The sequence below is a fragment of the Urocitellus parryii genome, chromosome 15 (genome assembly GCF_045843805.1).
Source record: "Urocitellus parryii isolate mUroPar1 chromosome 15, mUroPar1.hap1, whole genome shotgun sequence".
NCBI classification, from domain to species: domain Eukaryota; kingdom Metazoa; phylum Chordata; class Mammalia; order Rodentia; family Sciuridae; genus Urocitellus; species Urocitellus parryii.
The window spans coordinates 35,745,331-35,772,512 of record NC_135545.1 but is presented as its reverse complement, the minus strand read 5'-3'; positions in this window follow the sequence as shown (position 1 = coordinate 35,772,512).

The following is a 27,182-nucleotide window of genomic DNA, read 5'->3' as shown; positions in this document are numbered from 1 at the left end:
CCACACCAATCCAGGAGGGGGATTCTCACCGCACACCTGGTAAAATGGTACCTTAATCTCAAAATTCCAGCCTCCAAAACTGTGAGAAATAAAGGTTTGTTGTTTGAGCAACCCGGTTTAGGGTACATTTTTCTTTAGCATCCCAAACTAAGACACAGATCCAAACAGACTGATTTATAGAGGTATTGTGAATAGGGTTTGTTTTATAGAGCTGAATCCCACCACTATAGTAAAAACAAATCATTAGCATGCTCTATCTATTTTGTTTCACAGGCTTATGAAGAATATCTAAGTATATAGAGATGTACTTATTGTTATACAGATACAATTTTGCATGAAAAATTTACAGACTAACATCAAGAAATTTTTTTAAACAATTGAAGAGGGGGAATAAAGGAACAATTCTATAAAAGGGAGATACCAACTGTTAAGAGAATCGGAGGTGGATACTAAAGGTGACTTCTTTATCATGAACATCATTTGTTTTCCCCTCATAACAATGTACAATTAATGTTTTTCAAACAAAGATCACTAGCAAATATAATGGGTTCCCTTGTGATGAATGAAAACTGCAAAGACTTATCACGCATCCACAATATACTTCTTTAAGTGTATCCATGGATACTCTCAGTCACAGGATTTGTTTTTATGGACTCCAATGACCCTGAAGGAGTAGACTGATATGTGACAAATATTTTCATCTTATATTATTATTTATTTTGAATAAATAGCTATTACAAAGCACTCTCAGCACTAAGGAAACCAAAATCCTAACTTTCTAATAGAAACCATTCAATGCACTAAGGGAGTTCCCCAGTCAGAGTTCTATGAATAAAACATCAATGATCTCCCTGCTCTTACCACCATCCCCTTATTGTTTCATGGACACCATTCTGTGACCACCGTAACAGGGTTTTATAGAGTCAATAAAGGTGATGGAATGTAGTGGTTAAGCATAAAGGATCTAGAGTCAAACTGCCTGCCTTTAGTATGTCTAGTACTATGAATTTACTCTCTGCATCTCAGTTTCCTTATCTGTTAAAAAAAAAAAAAACAGGAAAATCAAAGACTATAATCTTTCTTACCTTGTCTTGTCTTATATAAAAATTAAATAAGTTTATGCAGGTAAAGCACTTAAAGCAACACTCATACTCTCAGTGAATTCATTTGTTCTGTTTTGCTATGGTTTTAATATGCAATAACATCCCAGGCACATGTCAAAGGGTTAGTCCACAGCTTGAAACTTTTGGGAGGTGGTGAGAACTTTAAGAGGCAGGGCCTAAAATGGGAGGTTTTAGCCACTGAGCACATGTCCTCAGAGGGCATTGTGGATCCCAGTTGATTCCTTTCTCTCTGATTTCCTGGCCATGAGGTGAACAGGAATGTGCTATCTCCTTATCCAACGAAGCCCGGAAATAATGGGTCCAGTTAACCAACCATGCACTGAAATCTCCAAAATTGTGACCTCAAGTGAAACTTTTCTCTTAATAAGTTGATTATCTCAGGTATTTATTACAGTAATGGAAAGGTGACTGATACACCATTCTTGCTGTTACTGTTGTGATTTTGTTGCTGCTCTTGTTAGATTGACAGAATCCATTTGCACTCTACCTAGTGATAGCCTAAGGCTCACATCTCTACCATGTTTATTCATGGTTTTCTGTTGTCTCTCTACAGCCCCATTTTATACTTTTTTTATTCTATGAGGGAATCTTATAACAGGTATCACCAATTGAGTGCATTCAATCCTTTTGCTGTACTTTTGGTTCAGACATGAACACAGACACCAAGGCAAGAAAAAGTCAAAATAAACTTTGGATTTTTGTTTGAGCTTTTCTTTTCTCCTCTGGGCACTAACTTGAGAGGATGAAAAGGTTCTAGATAGAGTTACTATCGTAGTCTCCTGATGGTTGGGATTTAAATGACCAAACAAAGGCAAAAATAAAAAAGGGAGAGTAAAAAAAGTACTAACGTTAAGATTTAGGCCTCCCCAATACAGTCATGGTAGAAGCACCACAATTCCTGGTCTTGTCTATTCCTATAGCCATCATATTTCATGTGGATTAATTCACTTTGGATAGGATTTTTTACATCACTTGCAAGCATGTAAGCAAGTCCACAATTAAAACCAATTTCATCTATTGTTCCCATATAAGGAATAAAGATATATTCCTTAATGTTGGTCGTCTTTGCCTACTTCCTGGTCACAAACATTGCCACCAATTCCTGTAATTTACACCCAATTGTTCTTCTTCATTAATCAGTTTGTTTTCATCTACCCTCTATAGGCAGGATAAATTTAATCCAGAGACTAGTATAGGATTCAATAATGGTGGAATATGTCTATTATGACACATCTCCATTCTTTTAAATTTAATAAGACAATATAAATTAGGGCACCTTGCAAGTAACATGTATTAGAGAGGACATTTTTGCTCATCAAATTTATAAACAAGCCCAATAAACAGATTTTGTTCTTACATTAACAAAAATTTCTAAACCATAGAAATATGAACCACAGTTGCCCAAGCAACATTGTAGCATATGCCCATAGAGTTATTCCTGCCCTACCTTCCTGGGGGCACATATGAATATAAAATGATGAAGAGTATGAAAAGTTATTTATAGGAATAGTTAAATGTTGATGATATCAGAATGGAAATGATACTAGGTATATGAACAAGCCTCCTAAGAAACTAAGCTCTTTCACTTTTAGGGATATTGGAAAGATATTTGATTTCTCCTTCAAGTTCTTTCAGTTCTTTGTAGGATGATCTTGCTCTATTTTCCACCAGGTTTATAGATAAGCCCTTTTACTTTAAATCTGTTCATCTTGTTTGTGATCCAGATGACAGAAAGCAATTGCACTAAGCCCTTAACTTAAATCTGTTTGCATACAAATGGCGCCTCCCAGGCCTGATTTACATTACTACCCAGGAAGGTTTTGTCTGGGAAGTTAACTCTCCCAGAGACTTGCGTGTGGGTGTCAATTTTCATCCAGTGAATCTATTAGTCTCCTTCATTTCCTGATTACTCTAGGCTTTATCAATGAGAAGGGATTTAACTTGCCTGAAGGATAAGCCAGCCATCCATTTCTCTAGATATGGTAAATTTTCTCCCTACCCCCTAGCCAGACAATCTCAAAGCTAGGTGCTTGAAGCATCAGCTTTTAGCCTCTGGTAAAACTGCTCTTACTGAATGGGGCTTTGTTGTTTCCATGACTTGAGTTAAAGGCCCTAATAAGAGTCAGTCTTAACTTACCTCTTACCTATATTGAGTGCTGATACAATTTGCCAACAATTGTGTCTTCCATAACATAACTTTGAACCATGGTAAAGGCATGGTCGATTACATATTTGGGAGAGCGTGGTCTAACTAGTCACTTCTGTCTGGAGAAGATGGAGGGCCAGTCATCCAGCATGGAGCAGGTCTCTTATCACAGATCAGATGCTGGAGCCAGAGAGAAACCCAGAATAACAGGAGAAAGCATGGATGATAGGAAAAAGGAAGAGTGAATGTCTTAAAAAGACACAAGGCCTACTTTCCAACCATGCTCAGGCATCATTTAGAAAATAGAGTAGAAAAGCCTGTCTCTGTGTGTGGTACTCCTGTCTGGGTTTGTTTTATCTTAACTCCATTCTCCTAAGAAACTGAAGCCAGATTTAAAGTTAGGTAGTCAGTGTAGTTAGGTAAATCGGGTCTAATACCGAGTGAAATCTAAAATGGAGGCCATGCTGGGAATGACTCAGGGAAAACAGGACAACTCATGGAATGTTAATAAAGTTCCGAAAAGGCCCTAGGCCAAAGTCCACCTGGAAAAAATGTTAATGAACAGCCCCCAACAGATTTGAAGACAGCCCATCCCAAAGAAATGTTAATGAAGCCCAGGATACAGCCCCCAACAGATTTAGAGATAGCCCATCCCAAAGAAATGTTAATGAACAGCAAACTTGACTTGGAAATGCCCAGATTACTTCTTTGGCCCACCTGTGTCCCACCCCTCGGGCCTTCCAACCTACATTCCATTACTGAAAGAACTATAAAAAGGGGAGACAACTGCACTTCCACGGATTTCCACCTTTTGGGTCCCCTTCTTCCTCCGGGAGAAGTCTTTTCTTCTGTCCTTTAATAAACTTCTAATTTCTACCCTGACCTTGCCTCGGCGTGCTTCTTTGGTGTTATTCTTCAACATCGGGGAGCAAGAACTCGTCACCGGTCAACAGCGGTAACAAAACTATCCCACCTTCTCTTTTCCTCTACTCATTCATTTAGCCACGGTTGAAGCCAGAATTAGACAAGCAGTCAGTATAGTCAGGTAAATTGAGTCAGGTCAGATCAAGGAGAGCAATATTGAGTGAGTCCGGGAAGTTGGAGACTGTCCCCAGAGGGATTCAAGTTCCTTCAGAGTCCTCTCCCCACCCTTCTCAAGAACTTGCCCCTGCTCCAACCTGTGGCTAAGGTAACCTGTCCCAGGAATGGCCCCTCTCTACAGGGAGCTATAAGGATGTTAATTAATGTGTCCTGGGCTGCTCCATCCTGTCCTTCCCCCTTCAGCCCACCTGTTTCCCATCCCACCAAGCATTCCAGGGCCTAGTCACCTATGCAGGAAGAAGAAAGATAAGGGACAGAGAGAAGGAGAACAAAGGAAGCCTAGGACCCATAAAAAGGCAGAACACCCTGGCTTCTTGGGATACCAGGATACCAGTTATGGCCCCCTTCTCCCTCCCAGGAGAAGTCTGTTACCCCATTTTAAATAAACCCTACTTTATGTGCTTGCCTCTGCATGCTTCTCTCATGTTCAGACTTCAACATGTGAGGAAGCAGAACTCATCACCGATAACTGGCATCACTGTTTACTGAAAACCTTCTGTATGATAGAGATTCAGAAATGGGCAAGACTACCCTATGATTTTGTGGGGAAACATACATTTGGCTGGGCTGATTTTCTTATCACCATCTCTTCTGCACATTTCAGTCATGGCATTTAATGAAATGGTGCTGAAAGACCCTAGCCCAGTTAGTCCAGTTACCTAAGGCCAAGATATGAAATCAAGATACCGGGCTTGTCATAAACAGGCTCAGGCGCTGGATGTGCTTTCCATATAACCGGTTGAGAAAGGACAGGGCACCCACATCCTGAGGCATGAATGAATAAACAGGAACAGATAAGCAAGAATAGAATGCAGACCTGTGGTTTTTGGAATGCAGACCTGTACCCCCTAGGTGGCCTATATGCTAGATTTAAACAAACCAATAAGAAACCTGTTGCTTCCCGCACATGCGAAACCTGTCCCAAACCCTATAAAAATCTCTGTATCCCCAAGCCCGGTGTGCCAGTTCACCAAAGCTCCGGCTGGGGTTCTGCTGGACACCCGCAGGTGCCTGTGTCCCAATAAACCTAAACCTCTTGCTTTTGCAGCCAGTGTTTCGTGTGATTCTCCTTGGACAGGGAAACGGGGGTTCTTTCAAAAAACGGGGTGTCTTTCAGTGCTATTTTTTGGTTTTTGATTTTTTTCTTTGTTTTCTCCCCCCCCTTTAAAAAAAAAATAAGAGTTTCTTACTTGGATCTTAATTCCTGAGGATTCAGCAATGTGAAAGAAACACTCAGTCCTTGTGATCCTCACAGTGCTTGGTTACAAGTTGCTTATGCAAGCTGACAGTTTGAATGGATGACTGAATGCACATTTAGATGGGCCAACTTTTACTTCTGGAAGGTTAAGGAAGAGACTTTTGAGGCAGTCGCCTGGTTATCTTTTGCAACTACTCTTGGATGATAAAAGCACAAAGGGAAAAGCTTCAGAATATTTACATTGTCACTTAATGAAAATCTAATACCACACTGTGATACAGAGTTAGGCAAATTGCATTTGGAAGAATGAAGCCAGATTTAAAGATAGGTAGTTAATGTAGCTAGGTAAATTGGGTCCAATATCGAGTCTAATAGAGAAAAATGAAATGGAGTCCTGTCTAGTAAAGAAAATAGAGTCTGATCTGAGTTGAGAAATCACAAACTATACCTGGGAGAGGTAGTGAAATGTTAGTGTCCCTAAGGCCTCAGCCCATCCTAAAGAACTGTTAATGAAGCAGCTCCCAGCAGATAGGGAGGTGCTAATCGGTTCACCCTAGGCCCTTCCTGCCTGGATCGTCCCCCACCAGCAGCTCAACTGTCTTCCACCTTGGGCCTTCCCACCAGGATAAAGGGAAATGGGAGATAAAGGAACAGAATCTAGGAGGACAAAAGAAAACCCTAAATATAAAAGGTATTAGACTTCCAGATTCTTCCTTTCCGATCCGCTTCTTCCTGGGGGTGGGGGTGTGTGTCTGTTCTGTTGTACTTTAATAAAGCTTTTTACTTTCTACTCTACACTTGTCTCTTGCACTTCTCAGGTGTTATACTTCAGCCTTGGGGAAGCAAGGACTCAAGATTACTGGCAATATCAAGAAGAATTTCTCCTTCAAAGAGGGACTGTTGGTGGAAGTGTTACCGCTGTTGACCGGTGACGAGTTCTTGCTCCCCGATGCTGAAGAATAACACCAAAGAAGCACGCCGAGGCAAGGCCAGAGTAGAAATTAGAAATTTATTAAAGGACAGAAGAAAAGACTTCTCCCGGAGGAAGAAGGGGACCCAAAAGGTGGAATCCAGTTAGCGGGCAATGTGTTCCCCTTTTTATAGGTTTGGTGAAGGAATGTAGGTGGGAAGGGTTTGGGACAAAGGAGTAATCTGGTCATTTCCGAGTCAAGTTTGCTGTTCATTAACATTTCTTTGGGATGAGCTACCTCCAAATCTGTTGGGGGCTGTATCCTGGGCTTCATTAACATTTCTTTGGGATGGGCTGTCTTCAAGTCTGTTGGGGGATGTTCATTAACATTTCTTCCAGGTGGACTTTGGCCTAGGGCCTTTTCGGAACTTTATTAACACTCCATGAGTTGTCCTGTTTTCCCTGAGTCATTCCCAGCATGGCCTCCATTTTAGATTTCACTCGATATTAGACCCGATTTACCTAACTACACTGACTACCTAACTTTAAATCTGGCTTCATTCCCCCCTCTAATTTGGGGAGCTCCTTACTGCTGTAAGGAATGGGGGCGAAGACCGTTCTGGCTTCTTCAGGCTGACAAAAGGGGCGATGTTGGGGCAAGCAGTTTGGAGTCCCCTTTTAAAAATCGGGTCTATCGAGTGGTCCATGATAGAAGTCCGATTGAGAAGTAATAGGCTGGAGGGCCATTTGGGCGATGGGCGGTCTATAAGAGAAACAAGAATTCATTAATATTGGAACCATATTGATGCAGCAATAAATACCACAACACAGGAATATGCCAATAAGTATGATACCAAAGACAGAGACTAACAATGTTTTCCACCAGGAAGTACCAGAGAACCAGGAGCTAAGATATTGTTCCCATGACAAAGTTGGTGAGGACATGGCTTTTATCTGAGTATGTAAATCCTTAAGGATATTGGTCACATTGCCAGAATTGTCAGGGATGTAAACACAACATTCAGTTTTAATAACAGCACAAGTACCACCTTGGGCTGCAGTAAGGACATCTAAAGCCATTCGATTTTGTAAGATGGCCTTCCTCATAAGTGTTATTTCAGTATTAAGGAGAGAGATACTTTCCTCAACATCATGGAGGGCAGTTTGAGTATAATTGTTTAAAGTTTCTACATGCCACATTACATCTTCTAAACCAATTTGTGGGATAAACAAAGAAGCTAGATGATCATACCAACGAAATACAGATCGTCCCCATCTGTGTTTGAGATTGGGGAGGTTTGCTGGCTGAGTTATATTTGGGGTCCATCTCCCTTGCATCCAGGGGTACCCAATAGTACATCTTCCTATCCAGCCTGGGGGAAGCCAGGGCCATAGGTTAGTTCCACATATCCATTGAGTCCCATTGGGTGCTGGCCAAATAGTTTTAGGTCTAGAAAGCCAATTTGTTCCAAACCAATCATTGGCTTGTAAAACTATAATTTTTTTACATTGTGACTCTGGGGTCCATCCTAATTCTCGAGTAGCATTAGGCCACGTGTCATAGGTATGGTTTCGCTGTTCCCAACAGAGTGGGGCCTTTTGGTTTAAATGCCCAATAGTGGGAGTGAGCCATAAATCTCCGTCCCAAATCTGATAATAACCATCTTTATATCTGTGACATATTGACGGTGCAGGTAGTGGAGGGAGAGAATTGGATGGGCCTATATGGGATTTAATAGTAGTGGACGTCTGAAGGTTGGTCTGGTTTAAAGTGAAAATCTTTCCATGACCAGGTTGTGATAAAGTTTCATTTATAGGCCATAAATTAGCATCTGCACGAGAGGCATTTTGTAAATAAGGTCTTTCTTTCTTTTGTTGTAACATTAAGGATTGTAAATTTATCCAGTCCTTTCCTTGTAATGGGGATACCCACCAAGGTAGTCCAGAAGTGCTGGAAAGGGGTAATAGTCCACATATCCAGCAATTATCTTTCTGTAACCTAATGGCATACTGTTGAGCCCACATTAGAAAAGAGTTAGCTTCAGTTGGTCTGTTTATGGTAACAAGGAGAAAGAGAAGGAAAAGTTTACATATCACCATTTTCTCTGCGGAAGAGATATTTTAGGTCCTCTACTGGAGTGCAGGAGTATCGCTCCTCAGTTTCCTGGGAAGAAGTAGTCTCTTTGGGTATCGGCTCAGGATGGCAGGCCTTAATCCGAGAGTGGTGGATCCAATTCTCCTGTCCCAGCACCTTTACTGCGGAAGGGGTGGACAAGATTACAGAAAAAGGTCCTTTCCAAATAGGGTCTAAGTCTGGAGAGTTTGAAGGGATGGTCTTAATCATAACTAGATCTCCAGGCTCATATAGAGGTGGAGAAGTAACTGGCTCGGATATAGGATATTTGCGAATTTCAGCTTGAAATTTGGCCAACTTTGTGATATGAGTCACTAGATCTGCAGTTTCTTGGTCTTTAAGAATATCATTTCTTAGGAATGGTCTCCCGTATAGGAGCTCAAATGGGCTGAGCCCTAATATCTTTGGGGTGTTCCTGATTCTGAGCAGTGCTAAAGGAAGCACCTTGGGCCATGGGTAGTGGGTCTCTTGAGTGAGTTTTCTTAGATGTCTTTTTAAAATATCATTAGTTTTTTCTACCTTTCCTGAGGATTGAGGTCTCCAAGCACAATGGAGATGATACTTAATGCCTAAGGCTTTTGATATCCCCTGAGTGATAGCTGCCTTAAAGGCTGCTCCATTGTCGCTCTGTAGACTTTGAGGCAACCCAAATCGTGGGATTATTTCCTGTAATAAAGCCTTGACTACCTCTCCTGCTTGTTCAGTTCGGGAGGGGTAGGCTTCAGTCCATCCAGTAAAAGTATCTACCATAACTAGTAAATATTGAAATCCATTACTTTTAGGCATATGAGTAAAATCAAGTTGCCAGTCTTCCCCAGGGAATTGTCCTGTTCTTTGTAATCCTGGGGGCTTTTGAGTAGAATTACGTGGATTATTTTTTTGGCATGTGCCACAGGCTTTGACTATTTGGTGAATAGTCTTTGAAAGATCCTTTCCTTCAAATATCTCTCGAGTTCCTTACTGAGATATGCTACTGGCTGTTGAGTTGGTCCCTTCTTTTGTGTGACCACTCCTAGGGCTATCCCTCCTCTCAGTAACAAATAGATTGAATTTTTGTTCAGTGGGTAAGCTGAGGGCAGGGGCTTGGAGTAAGGCCCCTTTTAATGTCTTGAAGGCTTTAATCTGTTCTGGTTCCCATATGAGGGAAGTCGCTCCTTGGCGTAGTGTTTCTTTGAGGAGGCTATAGAGAGGTTTAGCTATTTCCCCATATCCAGGGATCCAAAGCCTACAGTATCCAGTTATCCCTAGGAAGCCTCTAAGTTGTCTTATGGTCTGAGGTAGAGGATATTGTCCTATGGGGGTTATTCTTTCTGGTCCTAGCTTGCGAGTTCCTTGAGACAGCTGTAATCCTAAATATTGAACTTGTTTTTGGCACAATTGAGCTTTTTTCTTTGAGACTTTATAACCTTTATCAGCTAAGAAGTTTAAAAGCTCCTTAGTAGCTTCTTGACATTCCCTTTTAGTGGAGGCACACAAAAGTATATCATCTACATATTGCAGGACAGTCAGAGATGTCTTATCTCTGAACTCTGTTAAATCCTTAGCTAGGGTTTGGCCAAACAAATGGGGACTGTCTCTAAACCCTTGGGGTAATACAGTCCAAGTTAGTTGAGATCCACTATCTGGCTCTTCAAAAGCAAACAGATATTGTGATTGGGGGTCTAAGGGTATACAAAAAAAGGCATCTTTTAAATCTAACACAGTGAACCAGGCAGCATCTGCTGGAATCTCAGATAACAGAGTGTATGGGTTAGGAACCATAGGGTGGAGGGGAACAACTGCTTCATTAATTATTCTTAGGTCCTGAACTAGTCTCCATTCCCCATTGGGTTTCTGAATTCCTATAATGGGTGTGTTACATGGGCTATTGCAGGGCACTAAAAGTTTCTGTCTTTTGAGGTTCTGAATGATCTTTAATAAACCCTTTTTTGCCTCTGGGCGTAAGGGATATTGTCTCTGATGTGGAAAGACAGAAGGGTCCTTTAAAACTATTTTGATAGGAACTGCATTTTTTGCCCGTCCAATTTTGCCTTCAGTAGCCCACACTTCAGGGTTTATATCACATTCTAATAAAGGCAGACATAATGGTCCTCTTGGTCTTAAATTCATTGTAACTGACGTTTGAAGTTTTGAAAGTATGTCTCTTCCCAATAAAGGGCTAGGACATTCTGGGACTATCAGAAATGCATGAGAAAACATCACCCCGTCCCACTCACAACTCAGTGGGGGAGTAAGCCTTCTGGTAAAAGGCCGTCCAGACACCCCTTGCACGGTTAAAGTATTAGAGGAAAGAGGTCCAGGATAAGAGGTGAGCACAGAATAACTGGCGCCAGTATCTAAAAGGAAGTTGACCTTTTGGCTCCCTACGAAGAAGCATACCCGGGGCTCACATGCGGTGATAGGAGTCACGGGAGCCAAGGTTGAGCCCGGGCCCCGTCAGGCATGTGTAGAGGGATCTGACTTCAAGGACTTACGTCCCTGGGGACAGTCACTCTTCCAGTGATTGCCTTGACATCTAGGGCAGGGCCGTGGAGGCGGACGCTTGGCCTTTGGGCAATCCCGTTTGAAATGTCCTTCCTCTTCACATTGGAAACAAGTTCCTTTTGTGGATGGAGGAGCATTTCGTCCTCCTGCACCCTGGGAGCTTACTCTTCTGAGAGCAAATACCAGCGTTTCAGTTTTCTTTCTGTCTCTAAGCTCTTTTTCCTTTTTTTTCCTCTATATCTCTATTATAGAAAACCGAAGTAGCAATTCGGAGGATGTTATCTAAAGATTGATCAGGGCCATATGCCAATTTTTGTAACTTCCTCCGGATGTCTGGGGCTGACTGAGTGATAAATTTGTCCTTTAAAAGTAGTTGGCCCTCTGTGGATTCAGGATCCACGGTGGTGTGTTTCCTCATTGCCTCTCTGAGTTTCTCCATGAAAAGAGCAGGGCTTTCCTGGGGGCCCTGAATAATTTCTGAAATCTTAGAATAGTTAATGGGCTTTTGCTTGATTCTCCTAAGGGCCTCAAGGATCAATACCTGAAAATGGCTAATTTTCCAAGCGTCTTGCTCATCATTTGGGTCCCACTCAGGATCATTTCTGGGAACTGCCTGTGCTCCAGTTGGGTAATTAGGTTTGCTCTTAGTCTGTTCTGCTGGGGAGGGGGCAAGGTGTAGTTCATCCCCAAATTCCTCAGCTGCTCTTAGAGTTGCTTCTTTTTCATTGAAAGTTAAGGTCTGGTTGAGTAATAGCATAATATCTTTCCAGGCAAGGTCAAATACCTGGCATATGTTTCGAAATGCCTCAATATATTTATCTGGGTCCTCTGAAAATCTCCCCAAATCAGTTTTTATCTGCCTTAAGTCTTGAAGGGAGAAGGGGGTATATACTTTGATTGGCCCAAATTCTCCTCCTGGCATCTCCTGGAGAGGTAATACATTTGGTTTGCCTGTTGGGGCAGACGCAGGGGGGCCAGGATATGGAGGACAGGAAGGCTGTTGTTGCGCACCAACAGCCGATGGGGTTTTTGTGGGTTCTCCTGATTCTTTTTCCTCAGTAGGTGAGTCCCCAAGACTTTCTCCCTCCATGGCAGATACCATGGTTGAGTCTACTTTACATTGTTGGCATAATTTGTACAATTTAGGATTTTCCCTTAGAGCAAAGAAAACCTGAACATACGGCACCTCACACCATTTCCCTTCCTTTTTGCAAAATTTATCAAGTTGTAAAATAGTATTAAAATTGATACTTCCCTCTGGTGGCCAGGTTTCTCCGTCAGGGAGTTTGTATTGAGGCCAGGCCTGGCGGCAGAAGAAAATGAGGCGCTTTTTCTTGAGCGTTTGAGGGTCAAATTTATCCCAATTTTTCAATACGCAGGTAAGTGGCGTACCTGACGTATTAGAGAGTGAGGCTCCCATCTGAGTGTGGAGAGAAAAAAACAGAACTCAGGCGCCCGCGCCGGAGAAAACTGTTGATCTCCCTAATGCTTGAGCCTCCTAAACGGTCCAGAAAACCCGTCTCTCACCTGGCTTTGCCAAGGGGTTTCTGGTCCCCTTTAGCAAAGTGCTAGGGTCTCAGTTTTGCCCTGTGCCAGAGACCCTGGGAGGATTCAGACTTAAGGGCCTTACTGCTTTCCTCCCGACCACTAAAATCCCTTTGAATCGTGTGCTCTTTGTTGCCTTTGCTCTGTAGACTAGCAGATTACCGGAGGAGTTGGTTCTAAAAATGCATTTCTTAGCAGCTTAAGGAACACAGCACATTTTAAACATTGGGCGGTAAAACAGACTAGTGATAGTTACCTATGCACCTTAGGGAACCTGGGCAGATCTTACTAATTATCCCATGCCTTTTTCTCAGCCTTACAACCTGAATTGCTAACATTTCTGACCCATGAAGGAAGGGGAGCATCCAGGAGGGATTGGATGCGGGGTTGGGAGTGTTGCATGGCCCATACGGAGGCAAATGTGATTGGGGCTTTCCCTCAATGCCGTTCATCTACCGATCACCTTAGATACCCCTGGGGGCTGTCGGAAGGGGGCTCAAGAGAAAGGAACCTTAAGAATTCGTCTGAGAGTAGCCCAGACCGGAATTCCTCAGTTGTTCCTAACTCCTTCCTCCACCTCCACGCATCCGAGGCAGATCGGGATTCCGGACACTGTGTACTCACGCCAATTGCTCTCCGGGCCTCAGACAGAAAAGTTGGAAGCGGCTTTGGCAGAACCCAACATGCCTGCTCTGTACCGAACAGGTGATTGAGAGCTGCCTAGGCCGAGAAACCTCTCACCCGAGTCTTGTAGAGTGGCGGCTGCACTAGTTGCGTTTAAGTAGCCGACGGGTGCCCACCTTACCCTCCAGAAAGAAAGAGAGAAAGATGCACCTCAAACAGACATGGAGTGCGTAGAGAGGCGCTTACCTCGGTGTAGAATCTCGGTATGGGACCTCCAATATGTTACCGCTGTTGACCGGTGACGAGTTCTTGCTCCCCGATGCTGAAGAATAACACCAAAGAAGCACGCCGAGGCAAGGCCAGAGTAGAAATTAGAAATTTATTAAAGGACAGAAGAAAAGACTTCTCCCGGAGGAAGAAGGGGACCCAAAAGGTGGAATCCAGTTAGCGGGCAATGTGTTCCCCTTTTTATAGGTTTGGTGAAGGAATGTAGGTGGGAAGGGTTTGGGACAAAGGAGTAATCTGGTCATTTCCGAGTCAAGTTTGCTGTTCATTAACATTTCTTTGGGATGAGCTACCTCCAAATCTGTTGGGGGCTGTATCCTGGGCTTCATTAACATTTCTTTGGGATGGGCTGTCTTCAAGTCTGTTGGGGGATGTTCATTAACATTTCTTCCAGGTGGACTTTGGCCTAGGGCCTTTTCGGAACTTTATTAACACTCCATGAGTTGTCCTGTTTTCCCTGAGTCATTCCCAGCATGGCCTCCATTTTAGATTTCACTCGATATTAGACCCGATTTACCTAACTACACTGACTACCTAACTTTAAATCTGGCTTCAGAAGCAGGGTAGAAAGAGCAAATTCTTTTAAAAAAAATAGTACTTATTTTTTAGTTATAGGTGGACATGATGTCTTTATTTTACTTTATGTGGTGCTGAGGATCGAACCCAGTGCCTCACGCATGCTAGGCGTGCGCTCTACCTCTGAGCCACAACCCCAGCCCAGAAAGAGCAAATTCTTTACAACTTAAGGATTGCATGTTTGGACCTCATTTTAATTTTCCGAGAAACTGAAACAAACAGATTGACAGCTACTCTGTGCCTATACACAAACTGGCTTGGGAATGGGCTGCAGAAGCAGAGTAATGTTTTGGTATCATTTTAAAGTTTGAGAATAATCAGGAGAACATGTGCTGAAATGCATATTATGAGGTCTACCCCAGGGATTTGGCATTAATGGCTCTACCACGTGCACTTAGAATCTTTTTTTGAATGTTTCATGAGGATTTTCCCAGATTCCTGTACAAGTGCTCTACCAGGCCAATTGGGGGAAATGTTTATCCAGGTGGGACCTGTGAAATGTGACTAGACTGATGGATGTGTAGGGGACTCTCTAACCAAGCCGTGAAGTAAGAGGAAGTTTTCCAAAGAATGTTTTCCTTTTTCAATCTTAAGATCTGTGAAGCTTATTTCCCGCATTGCTAATGAAGTCAGTGCTTTATACTTAAGGCTCCCTGCTGAGAAGCTATCAACTTCAGGACCAGCCTCAGCTTTCATGTGCTAATGATCATCCTCTCTTTTTCCCCAGAGGGGCAAGGCAGGCGCCTCTGTCCTCATTCCTAGGCTCCTGAGCCAGGCTGTAGCTTAGGCTGACATTCTAGGACCTGGCAGAGAACAGGGGCCTTCTTCTAAGGGGTAGATTTGACTTTTCAAAACTGCTCTCTCACCTCTCCTGTTCAATGCCTGATGTTTGTGATCCAAAGCTCTCCAATCTTCCTCCACTGGAATGCTCTAAGGAGAATCTGTGAGTACTGCTGGCATGTGAGAGTAAATAGACTGGTAGTGAGGTGAATTTCAAAAAGGATTTGACATAAAGATCAGGTGCTTTAACATTTTGCTACTTAATACCTACAAGTTTCCTCACCTGTAAACTAGGGATGATAAAACTGTCATTGCAAGGTTAATTCATTCCAGTTAAAAGTATCTCGTGAACAACACTTAGGGGCCAAGCACACTGCTAGGAGGTGCGCTTGCATGTGCACCTGTGTGTGTGTGTGTGTGTGTGTGTGTGTGTGTGTGTGTGTGTGTGTGTTTGTACTGTTCCGTTCCCAAACAGGACAGAATTACAGCATCGTTTTGGTTAAGGATTCATCCATTTTTCTGACTGTCAAGTAACTTGGAATGGCCCAGTCTGTACAATACACCAGTGCTTCCATAGGTGAATTGATAATAACAGCTGCAAGTGCTGATAAACATGAAAAGGGAATAACTGCCCCAAAATAGCATAGGAAAATATGTACTTAATAAATATTTAATGAAATAAAAGTTTTAGACAATATATATATTTGCCTTAAACCCTTTTTGGAATACAAAGTTTCTAAATACCCACTCTGTTAATTTGGTGGTAGATATCATTGACCTAACACTTATCAATGAAGAAGATACAACTCAAAGTGAATATAAAACGTTTCCAATGACATCCAGCTACTCAACAAGGAAATTGGGAAGACAAAGCAAGCGCCATCAGATTTTCATATTTTTAATCACTGCAAACTCAACTACAGAGTTCCATCTGCTTTCTTTAGAAACAGAAAATAAGTAGTGCAGAGAAGAACAGGCCAACTAGGTAATTAAACATAAAGTTACCAATTATTGACAGCAGGTAAAACAATTTGAAAAGAGAAATACTTAACATTTTGATGAGTCTAAAGACATTAGACAAGAAAACTTGAATTTTTATGGGACTAAATTGAATGGAACCAAATCTTGGGCATTTTAATAAAAACACAAGGTAAATGTGTTTAAAAATCATAAAGCTATCCAACTAGAAATTAAGTTCAGTGTTATTCTGCATCTGAAATAGAATGGAATGGCACCATGGAGGTACTCTTCAAATAACACCTAAACCAAAATTATCTGGTTTACTTCCTGTTTCTGGATTTAGCAAGCCAGTCTTAATTTAGCATCATAATAAGTCACAAAAACAAAGTTAGTCACTATGCTTTGCAAACACATGATGAAATGCAATTTAGAAATACAGTACAATAAAATGATGCATAAAATAGCTGGGTGAGATAAAAGGGGCAGCTGCTCTTTCATGAGCCATCCTGGCTCTGTCCTAGGCATGGTTTAGATCCCTGTTCATCTGCAAACCAGCTGGCCTCAGGTTCTAGCCTCATCCCCAAATATAAAATAGGAACAATCCTCACTGTTATGAAATAATGAATAGGAAAACACTTTGAAGCTTCATGGTGATGCTTGGTGCCACATTTAATAGATCTAAATCACTTTTGAAAACAATTCACTTCAAGGAGATAGGGAAAAAAAAACCTGTAAATGATAAATGTCAGCAATAAATGGGAATAGAAGCACCTATTCCTCCTTCAAATAATCGTCCTTTCAAGTGATTTGCTTACTGTTGTTTCTGGGGATTTTTTTTTTTTGCTTTGTTTTCTTCTTTGTTTGTTGGGAGTTTTTGTTTGTTTGTTTTTATTTCTCTTTTCTTTTCCCTCCCAATCTCCCAAGTCAGAGGTGTGTTTCTTTCTGGAAGCCAGCAGGTGGCTCTCTGGTGTACAGCTGCCCAAAACAAAACAAAAACAAAACAAAAAAAGCAACTCTCTCCTAACATTGTGGAATTTTATAATCATTTTTAAAAGCGACACCTCAAAAGTTTAGTGAAAACCATTAGTAACACCGTATCACTGCCCTCCCCCACTTGAGTATACCAACTTCAACACTGAAAACATCAGTAGTTAAATTTTGGCTCAAAATTGCAAGTTAATAAGCCAAAATGGATTTCTTACCATCAGGACAGCTTCACATTGCCAACTGATTTGTTTTCTCCCCCTTCTGAGTATCCTTGAAAAGAAGTAAATGACAAAAAATTTGGAACAAGAAAAAACAAAAGTGGGGAGGAGAGCACTTTTTGTTTTTATTTTTTATGAGGTGCTAAGGATCAAACCCAGTGCCTCACATGTGCTAGGCAAGTTCACTGTCACTGAGCTACAACCCCAAGCCCCTCAAAAAGAACACTTTTAAAGTGGTCAAGGGTGTCAGATTTTATTATTGTAATGCACAGAACTAATATTCGAAATGACCAATAAGTTTAGCATTGATTTATTTTAACTCACTGTTATCTTTATAGCATTTATTTTATAAATCCAGCAAAACACGGAGCCAAACTCTACTGAAGTCATTGTAATATTCATTAAGCTAAACTTTTGGTTTGATATCATGAATTAGCATGTGGCTTCTGATAAGTAATCATCATCCTGAGGTTTTATGGGCCATGTTTACTATGCAGTTGAATACATTGCACCAGCATCAAGTTTGTGGTTTACAAATTATTAATCTAGGAGAATAGATTATGATATTGTACCATGGATCTCTGAATTTGAAGCATAGACTTAACTTTTTAAACATAACTTGATAAAACAGGTTATCTCCAGCCACACATTTGTTTTTGCCAGAGGAACTCTGAGTTTACTGTAAGTATGCTTTTTTTTTTTTTTAAAGGAATAAAATCTTACAATTTGGAGTGTTACTCAAGGCTGCTAAGTTGAATGAATTAATTACTTATCATGACTTTAAAGTTAATTCTTACTCGAGGCTCCATAATCATACATATTTTAACATCAAAAGCTAGAAGGTAAAAATTGAAAATAATTGTATAAAACCCTCACAGTAACCCAGATTTGAAATGGAGCAGGTTGTCTGAGTGTTACTTTCTAAAGGAAGAAAATGAACTGTCCTGGATATTAAGATAGATTCTCTTTAAGAAAAGAAAGGGAAATATTCAAAAGACTTAGGCTTCCCATCTATTGTGGAAGTATGATGGTTTCAGTAACCTAGTGTTTGAAGATCCATAACCACATTCTTAAATTAGGGTTCTGGGTTGCCTCCTTACTTACCAGCTCTCTTGACAGGATTGCTGGGCAAGCTATATACACCAGGCTATTATTTATTATTTTCCTCCTTATCAGGGCAGCAAAGAGTTTTATTTATGGGAATGAATGTCTATAAACTGTCTAAATCTCAGGTGTTAAGTCTTATTCCCACTTCTATCGTCCAAAGGGGAAAAAAATAAAAAGTACGAATTTAAGATGAACTTTGAAATTAAATCTACAGTGCCTTAGTTAAAATAATAAAGGCTATTAGTTCGATTCAGTGAGAGATTATATGAGTCAAAACTGTATGAAATAAGGAATCGAAGATAGGAATAGATAACCAGATTCCCCACTATGATGTGCACGCACACGTGTATGTGTACACACACACACACATACTGAGGATTCTAAAATTTTATTTTTTTTTAAACTTGCTTTGAGGGATTTCTGCTACTCAACTCAACTGTAGTGATCTTGCACTAATCTCTCCCAAATCCAACATGCAAAGAACATCCCCCATTGACTGTGAAAAACGGAAAGATTATCTGTGCCTGACAGGGGACACAGACTTCCCTGAACTCTTCTCTCTCCTATATTATGTCCCCTTCTTCACGTGGATGCAGGGGCTATAAAAGCCACCCAACAGTCTGTCCCCTACCTCCAGCTGTTGGTTGTCGATCTGCTGCCTCCCCACAGTGCTAAATCATTCAGCTCCTCTCCAAGCCACACCTCTCATTGATCACTCTGGAGCGGCTGCTTCTGAAAATGTTGATTCAACTCAGTGGGGAAGATAGGCCTGGTGCAGCTGGAAGAGCAGAGACTGGCAGAGCCTCTGGAAAACCACACACCTCCTAGTTTTCATTGGCACAAAAAGCAATCACGCCTGCTCCTCCACCCCTCCCCTCCCTGCGCCTTTTTAGCAAACTTCTGCCAAGCTGGCAAGTGATTCCAACTTGAAGTAGAGAGGGGCGAGTGGAAAGCCAGTTGAATGGCATCGCGTGAAACACCTGTTTATTTCTGCCCTTGCACTATTTGCATACTCCCAAGAGAATCTCAAACCCAGCTGCCTTCAGAGTTGTCATGCTCTGCTTGGATTCTAAACCTGGAGAATTGAGATTAATGAAAAGTACTTTTGTCACTAAAAATACCTTTCCCAAAGCAGTAATTTCCTAACCCACAACTGTTTAGAATGGCATCGTTTAACAATGTTTATAAGTCATAAAACATGCATTGGGCTGATGTATGAGTTTGTATCTTTGGAGGAACTAGAATTGCAAACAAACCGAAAAAAAAAAAATGCAGGGAGAGAGAAAAGAAAAAACGTCCTAACAGATGTGTTCACTACTAAATAGAACACACAACATGTGCTGCAAAATAAAAGAACCATTTGGCAACATAAAATATCTTGGCATCTGTGTTAGATTTGTAACCACAGTAAAATATTGATAGGGACCATAAAATTCAAGTTCTATATTCCTGTGCTTCTGGGTGACTCTGCTTTGAAAGACTTTTTTTTGTACTATGGAATTGTTGTTCGTCTGAGGCATTTTATGACAAACCTGCTTTATGACACTGCATGATTGGCTCATTTTCATAAAGTTGATGCAAACAATGGAAGCATCCATTAATCCCAAGGTGAAGTATAAAGGTAGTGTGTTAAATGAATAGAGAAAAAGCATTGATAGGAATGCATATTTGGTCAAATAGGTTCAGATTAAAAGTCACTGTATCTTGAAGCTGAGTTTTAATATCCACCTTATATTTTGAAAATAGGTCATAGAATTGGCAATTTTTAGAAGAACTGAACTGGTAAAAGGCATCGTCTATAAAGGTATATATTATATAACACTGAATAAATTAAATTAGTACTTGAGTGTAATGGTGCACACTTACACTTCAACCTCCAAGGAGGCTGGGGCAGAAAGTTAATGAGTTTGAGCTCCATCTCTGCATTTTAGCAGGAACTTAGGGCAAAATATAAAAGGACTAGGATATAGCTCAGTAGTTGGGACCCCTGGTTTCAATCCCCACTACTGTTAAACAAAAAAAGCATTAAATCAATGTGTAGCTGGGGACGGTGGTACATGCTTGTAATCCCAGTGGCTGGGGAGGCTAAAGCAGGAGGATCATGAGTTTCAAACCAGCCTCAGAAATTTTGCAAGGCCCTAAGCAATTTAGTGAGACCCTGTCACTATATAAAATATATATATATATATATATAAAGGGCTGGGGATGTGGCTCAGTAGTTAAGCACCCCTGGATTCAATCTTTATTAACAATAACAGCAAAAACAACAAAATCAATATGTGATTATCTAAATATGATAAATGTTTAATAAAATGTCAGTAATTATAGTACTTTTTTTTATATCCACCTATTTCAGTGATTTATATAATTGTGATATTCTGGTATAAAGAGAAATACATATGAGGTCTCCCCCTGGTTCCTGACACACAGCTCCTAAAAACCTTGGAATTTCCAATCATTTTATTTTTATATGAAATGGTTGGTGGCTAAGGTCCCTAAATAGTTCCAAAATGAGGGGGTGGGGCTGGCCACTAGAAAGACCAAGGCCATGATAAGAGAGAGGGCTGGGACTTTTGGTCCCATTTCCCAAACTTCAGGGAGGGGAGAGGGACTGAAGTTTTGAGTTGATTGCCAATAGTCAAGGATTTAACTAACCATTTATGTGCAAGTAAGGAACCCTCCTTAAAAACGCAAAAGGACAGAATTTGGTTAACTTTCAGATTGTTGAAACACATGGACATACCTGGAGAGTAGCAGACCTCAAAGAAGACATGGAAGCTCCCAGCCCCTCCTCCCATGCCATGCCCTGCACACGCATAGTTTTCATCTGCTGTCCATCTGTATCACTTGTAATACCCATTATACTAACCAACCAGTGTGTTTCCCTCAGTTATGAGAGGCATCCTACCAAGTTCACTGAACATGAGGAGGGGGCCGGGGAACCCCAACTTATGTTCAGTTGTTCAGAAACTCAGGTTGCAATCCAGGCTTGTGATTGGCGACTGAGGTGGGGAGCATTCTCTCAGCATTGATTCCTCAACCTTGTCAGGTCTGGCTCTGTCGCAAGGTGGACTGTACCAGAACTGAGGTAAATTACAGGACGCCCAACTGATCTTAGGGTGTGGAGAAAAGTCCCCCAAGTCTGCTGCCAGAAGTGTCGTGGTAAGTGGGAATGAGAGTAGAGAACAGAAGAGTTTTTTTTTTCCCCCCTCTCAATAATCATTATAAAATTATAATATATACATAGGAATATAATTTAGAAAACAAAATAGTTCATGAAGATGAAGAAGCATATGCATACATGTATATGTATATATATATATACATATATATATATATACATATATATATATATATACACACAAACTATGTGTATGTATGTGTGTGTGTGTGTATATGTGGTTTCTTAGATAAAGCCTCAGTTGCACTCATGGATTGAACTTGCAACTACTTTCAACTCCTTCAACTTCTTGTCCTGCTAGCTAGCTCTATATTTTTTAAAAATGTATTTGTGGTGCTATTTTCCACCCTATCAATTTTAGACACTATTAACTTCTTAATATGAAAGATGAACATTTAGTGTTTTTTTCATGACCCCTCCACTATAATCATATCACAATTATGAGTTAAATAACAAGCTGCTACTTTTTACAAAGCAATATTCATTTAATAGTCATAAAATAATTTTCTTTTTTTTTTTTCTGGTGCTGGGGATTGAACCCAGGGCCTTATGCTTGTGAGACAAGCACTTTACCAACTGAGCTATAGCCCCAGCCCCATAAAAATAATTCTTGTATACTGGTTTTCCCAGAATGAGCAGGCACCTCTTTCTTAAATTTTTAATTTGATTTCTACTGATCACCAATTCATCTCAAACTCCAGCAGGCATGTAAATATGCATGGGAAGTGCTACTGTGTATTTACCAAGTGTGCACTTCGCTCCTCCATTCCTGTCTGCCCTTCAGTGCTGACCCATCCTTCTTGAAGCCTCAGTTTTCTTCCTTCCTGCCCCGAAGCCTGCCTTTCTCTCCTGTTGGTGACTGGCTTCACTTTCTCAGGCGTTGCAGCCTTGGCCCCTGAATCCTTCTCTTGCTGCTCATTAGATTCCTTTCTCCCTTTCTTTTTTTTTTTTGGAAAACATTTTCTTGTGCCTCCGTGAGAAATGGGGTATGAGAGGCAATTGCATTTTGAGACTTTGCACATCTCCGAGTCTCCATTTCTTCCTTCCACTGGATTAGCAGTTTGACTAAGCATTAAAGTCTAATTTGAAAATCAATATCCCCACCTTCAGCATTTTGAAAACATTGCTTCATGTCCATCTATCTCTCAGGTTTTCTCTGAAAAATCCAATGTCCTTCTTAGTCAAGGTACTCACTAAGTTTTTAAAAGGTTTCCATCTCAAGTGTTTAAAAGTTCATGGAGTTCAACTTACTGCAGGACTCTTATCATTCCTTGTACTGGTTCATGATGATTCCTTTTAATATGGAAAAATGTTTCTTAACTTTTAGTATACTGGAAAGAAAAAAGAAATGGACTCCAAATTTTTTTTTTTTTTTTTTTATGTATTAGATATGTTATTAACCTCCTGGATTGATTCTAATTTGCTCAATGCTTTTTTTTTTTTTTTTTTTTTTTCCTTTTTCCCTATCCCTCTTGTGTTTGACTTTCCGGGCTATGATCTCATTTGTACCTTCCAACATAGTTTTTTATTCCATTTTATGTTTAACTTCCAAGAACTTTAATCTTTTAACTCTGTGTTTTAGAATTGGCTTCTTAAGTCACAGCTGTAATACCTTCCCTTAACTCTCTGCAGGTATCAATAGCCAGAAGTGATCTTGACAAAGATTCTCTAACATTTTTCTTTAAATCCTTTATTACATCTGTTCCATCTGAATACCTTCTTATTGTGATTTATTTGGTCTCTGTTTTTCTTTGGGAAATTTCTTTCTACAGGTGTTAGTCAAAAGCTATGTGTTCATATTTAAGATGGAGCTCCAGGGACTTAGCCTAGGCTTATACATTGGTGGGCTTGACTGGCAGAAAGGAAAAGAATTATTTTTTTCTATCTTGAGACGTTTTTATGCATTTTCATTGCAAAACCCATATTTAACCCAAATAATATAGTTTTGTTTTCCTTTTAGCTCTAAGGAAGCAGAAGTTTAATCTCAAAAGAATATTACAGGGGTTGGAGAATAAATAGCTCCATAACAGAGCTATTGCCAAGCATGTACAAGACCCTGGGTTCAATTCTGGCACCAAAATATGTGTGTATTGGCTGGGCACAGTGGAGCATGCCTGTAATACCAGGGGCTCTGGAGGCTGAGGCGGGAGGATTGTGAGTTCAAAGCCAGCCTCAGCAACAGAGAAGCACTAAACAACTCAGAGACCCTTTCTCTAAATAAAATACAAAATAGAGCTGGGGATACTGCTCAGTGGTCAAGTGCCCCTGAGTTCATTCCCTGGCACCCCTCCACAAAAAAATTGTGTGTATTTTATATATATATATATATATATATATATATATATATATATATATATATATTACATATTACAACTATGTATATAAAATACATATGACATTTAGATATTTTGTGTGTATATAAATATGATATATATTTTAAATATCTAAGTATAATATAAAATAAATATTATGTTATCTAAGTGTAATATATAATATATAGTATATCTAATAATCTAAGTGTAATATGTTACAATTAGATATTTCATATAATAACAGTAGAAAAATTGTACTTATTTTTTCCATAGGAAGTACTAGTTGATTCTACTTTTATAATTTATCCTCAGATCAAATGACACTATCTCCTCTAAATTGCCTTTAAATAGCATGTTTATTCTACAAACACCAGGAGTCCTTAAAAGTGATAAAATGAGACAAATAAGTCTACAGAATAATTTCTTTTGCTAAATGTAATTGGAGTTGGCATGTAAACTTCCTATAAATGTAACAAGGGCATATACATAATACTTATGTATTAAACAAATTGCCAGGGATAAACCCCCAACATCAATTGTATAGATTAAAGGAAGGGATAGTATTTTGAGAAATAAATTAGTAAAATGTACCTGAAAACGGATGAGATGAGCCACTCATACCAGTAAAACTATAGTCCACCTCTCAAAATCTAACTAAGGATTTAAAAATAGCCACGGCTCCACTCCAGGTGACTTATGTTCCATCTTGGGGAAGCAGAACTAAGCAATAATTGCGACATTAAGGGTATTACTAAACATTGCTGTTTAGAGAAAAGTAATGTGAATAAAAGAGGAAGTTCTCTTTACAGAATACAATGAGGAAAACCAAGATCAGCAAGTGCATGAGCAGATGTCTGCTCTATTCTACCAAACTGGTAAACTGCTAAGATATCAGACCTATTAGGGTTCGAAAGAAACTTTGCCATCAAGCATAAGATCATGCCTTGTCTTTACAAATTTGCAGTATTATAGCATTTCCCCAAATTCATGTCCCATTTGGAGATATGGGTGTAATTACCCTCTTGCAATGTTGCTGACCCCAGGGAAACGGTGCCATGTCCCATCCACTGCTGAGATGTGGTAAGCAACATGTCCCTTGATTTTCCGTTGCACAGCTGATACCAGGACAGAATATTAAATGAGATCTTATTAAATATTCTAATAAATTAAGAAAGAAACCTTGTGGATAAAGCAAACAAATATTCAGCTGGCTTTTTCCATTAATGAGACTACATGGACATAATTTTGACTAAGCGTACCCCACAGTATGGTTTATGTTTCTCTTGTTACAAAGCAGAGACCAAGTTTCCAAGGCTAAAACAAGAAATAATAAGTACGTCCATGTCCTGCTTACACACAGCTCCTCTCATCTGCCCAGCTTCCTTCCTGTGCTAGTGTACTTGCCTTTCCCTGGGGGACTGGCAGTGGGAACACACACTTTTTACAGGAGGTTACTCTGGTATTTACTCATCAAGGTTTGCTCTTTTCCTGTGGTCTCAAATGAGAGACTTATCAGCAGACTGTAAATTAATCCAAGCCCCCCCCCCAAAAAAAAAAAAAAAACTGCACATACACCATTGTGCAGAACAGTTCCTTCTAATATAGAAAATAAGCAACAGAATTCATATATTTAAAGGAATCTGTCATCATCACTATCCCTCATTGCCCTTCTCCCCGAGTGATCCTAAGAGGTAACCCTTGCATGAGAAGCACTTGAGTTACATTAGTGCTTCAGGAAATGGTTTGCTTTCCACATGCATTTTACCATACGGTAGGGCCATGTTGAAAATGCCATGGAAAGCAGGATATCAACAACATCATTTAATTTTAATCAGATATTTATAAGCCATTTGAATTTATTTTTTTGGATTGTACTGCAATTTTATTAATTTTGTTTACTAATACATTAGCTTCCTGAATCCTATAAATTTGGTGACACTGACAAAATTGGGTTTTTCTTCTTGCCAAGCTAATGACTGAATATTGGGTCATAGTGACCAAAATAAAATCATGTCACCCTAGAAATCTTGAAATACAGTCTGTCTTCCCAAGTGATAGTGGTAAACAACTTAGTACATCCATTACTCTACATTGGAAGGAGAGATGATATAGAAGAAACCACCCCTGGGCAACGGGTAAGCAAAAGACCAATGGTACTCTAGAAAATTAAGAAGATATGCTGCCTTCAGCCAATTAAAGAAAACATATATAATACCAGGTTATCTAATAGGGAAATTCAGATCAGAAAACTGTATTTATTGTGGATATTAAACAAGGAGAATTTTCCAAAACCGTTATCTCTGCTTTTATCATCTGATAGGCATTGGCTCAGTGCTCCCTGAAATCCATTTACTGACAGAGCAGGAGGCAGCTGGAAAGAGCAGAAGCATCTCCACCCCCCACAAACCGTTACAATACTCCTCCCTATGACTCAAGGCCTATGGAACCCGAGTCTGACTGAACCACACATTTTAAACTGTTAGATTCAAGACTGTCCTATAGAATGGTTCTGCCTCTAAGGCTCATTCTCTCTTAGGGATACACTAAATCTGACAGCAGGGTGACAATTAACACAATCTGTGATATGTGGACACCTGTCCATTAGGAATTGGACTGGAACCATCCATTCACTTTACGGAGGCTACAGAATAGAAAGTAACTATTATATAGTAATGGCTTCCAGCCGCTATTGCTCAGGGCCAGTTTTGGATTAGTGGTGAGGAACTAAAAAGCCCTTAAGTACTTTTACAAATCCCAGCAAAATGTTCTCTTTAGTTAAGTATATAGTGATGCATGAGGGATAGAAACCATTTGCCTACACCAGGCTTTTATCTAAGATGTATGTGGTTCTTGTTGATGTCTTCGAAAATTATGGCCATTCATCTAAGAGAGATTTAGAGTCATTTTCTTGTGAAGAATAGCTACTTCATAGTACACATAGTTGCTTTTAGATTTTTTGAAAATTATTTGATCCATACATTTACTTGGGTGCTCCTTCTTGTTATTGGATCTTTTTTTTAAAAAAAAACTTTTAAATTTATATGAAGTTCTTTGACTTTTAACAGTTGCTTAGTTTCATATAAATATAATCACCACAATCAGAATACAGAACAATTGCAAGATGCAAAGAATTCTTTTATGCTGAGTCTTTGTATTCAAATGCATCTCTCACTCCAAACTTTAGTAACACTTGTCTGCTCTTTATTCTTAGAGTTTAGCCTTTTCAGGAAGAATGTCATAGAAATAAATTCATATAGTGTATAGACTTTTGAGTTTTGCTTCTTTCACTTAGTAATGCACTGAGATTCAGGTATATTGTTTGTATATCAGTGGTTCATTCTTCTTACTGTAGAGAGGAAAGGTAGTTTGTTTATTCACAAGTAGAAAGATATTATGGTTGATTCCACTTTAGGGTATTAGAAATGATGCTGTTATAAATATTTTTGTGTATAAAAGTTCATATTCTTCTTGGATAAAGACCTAAGAGTAAGATTTTTGTGTTCTGTGAAT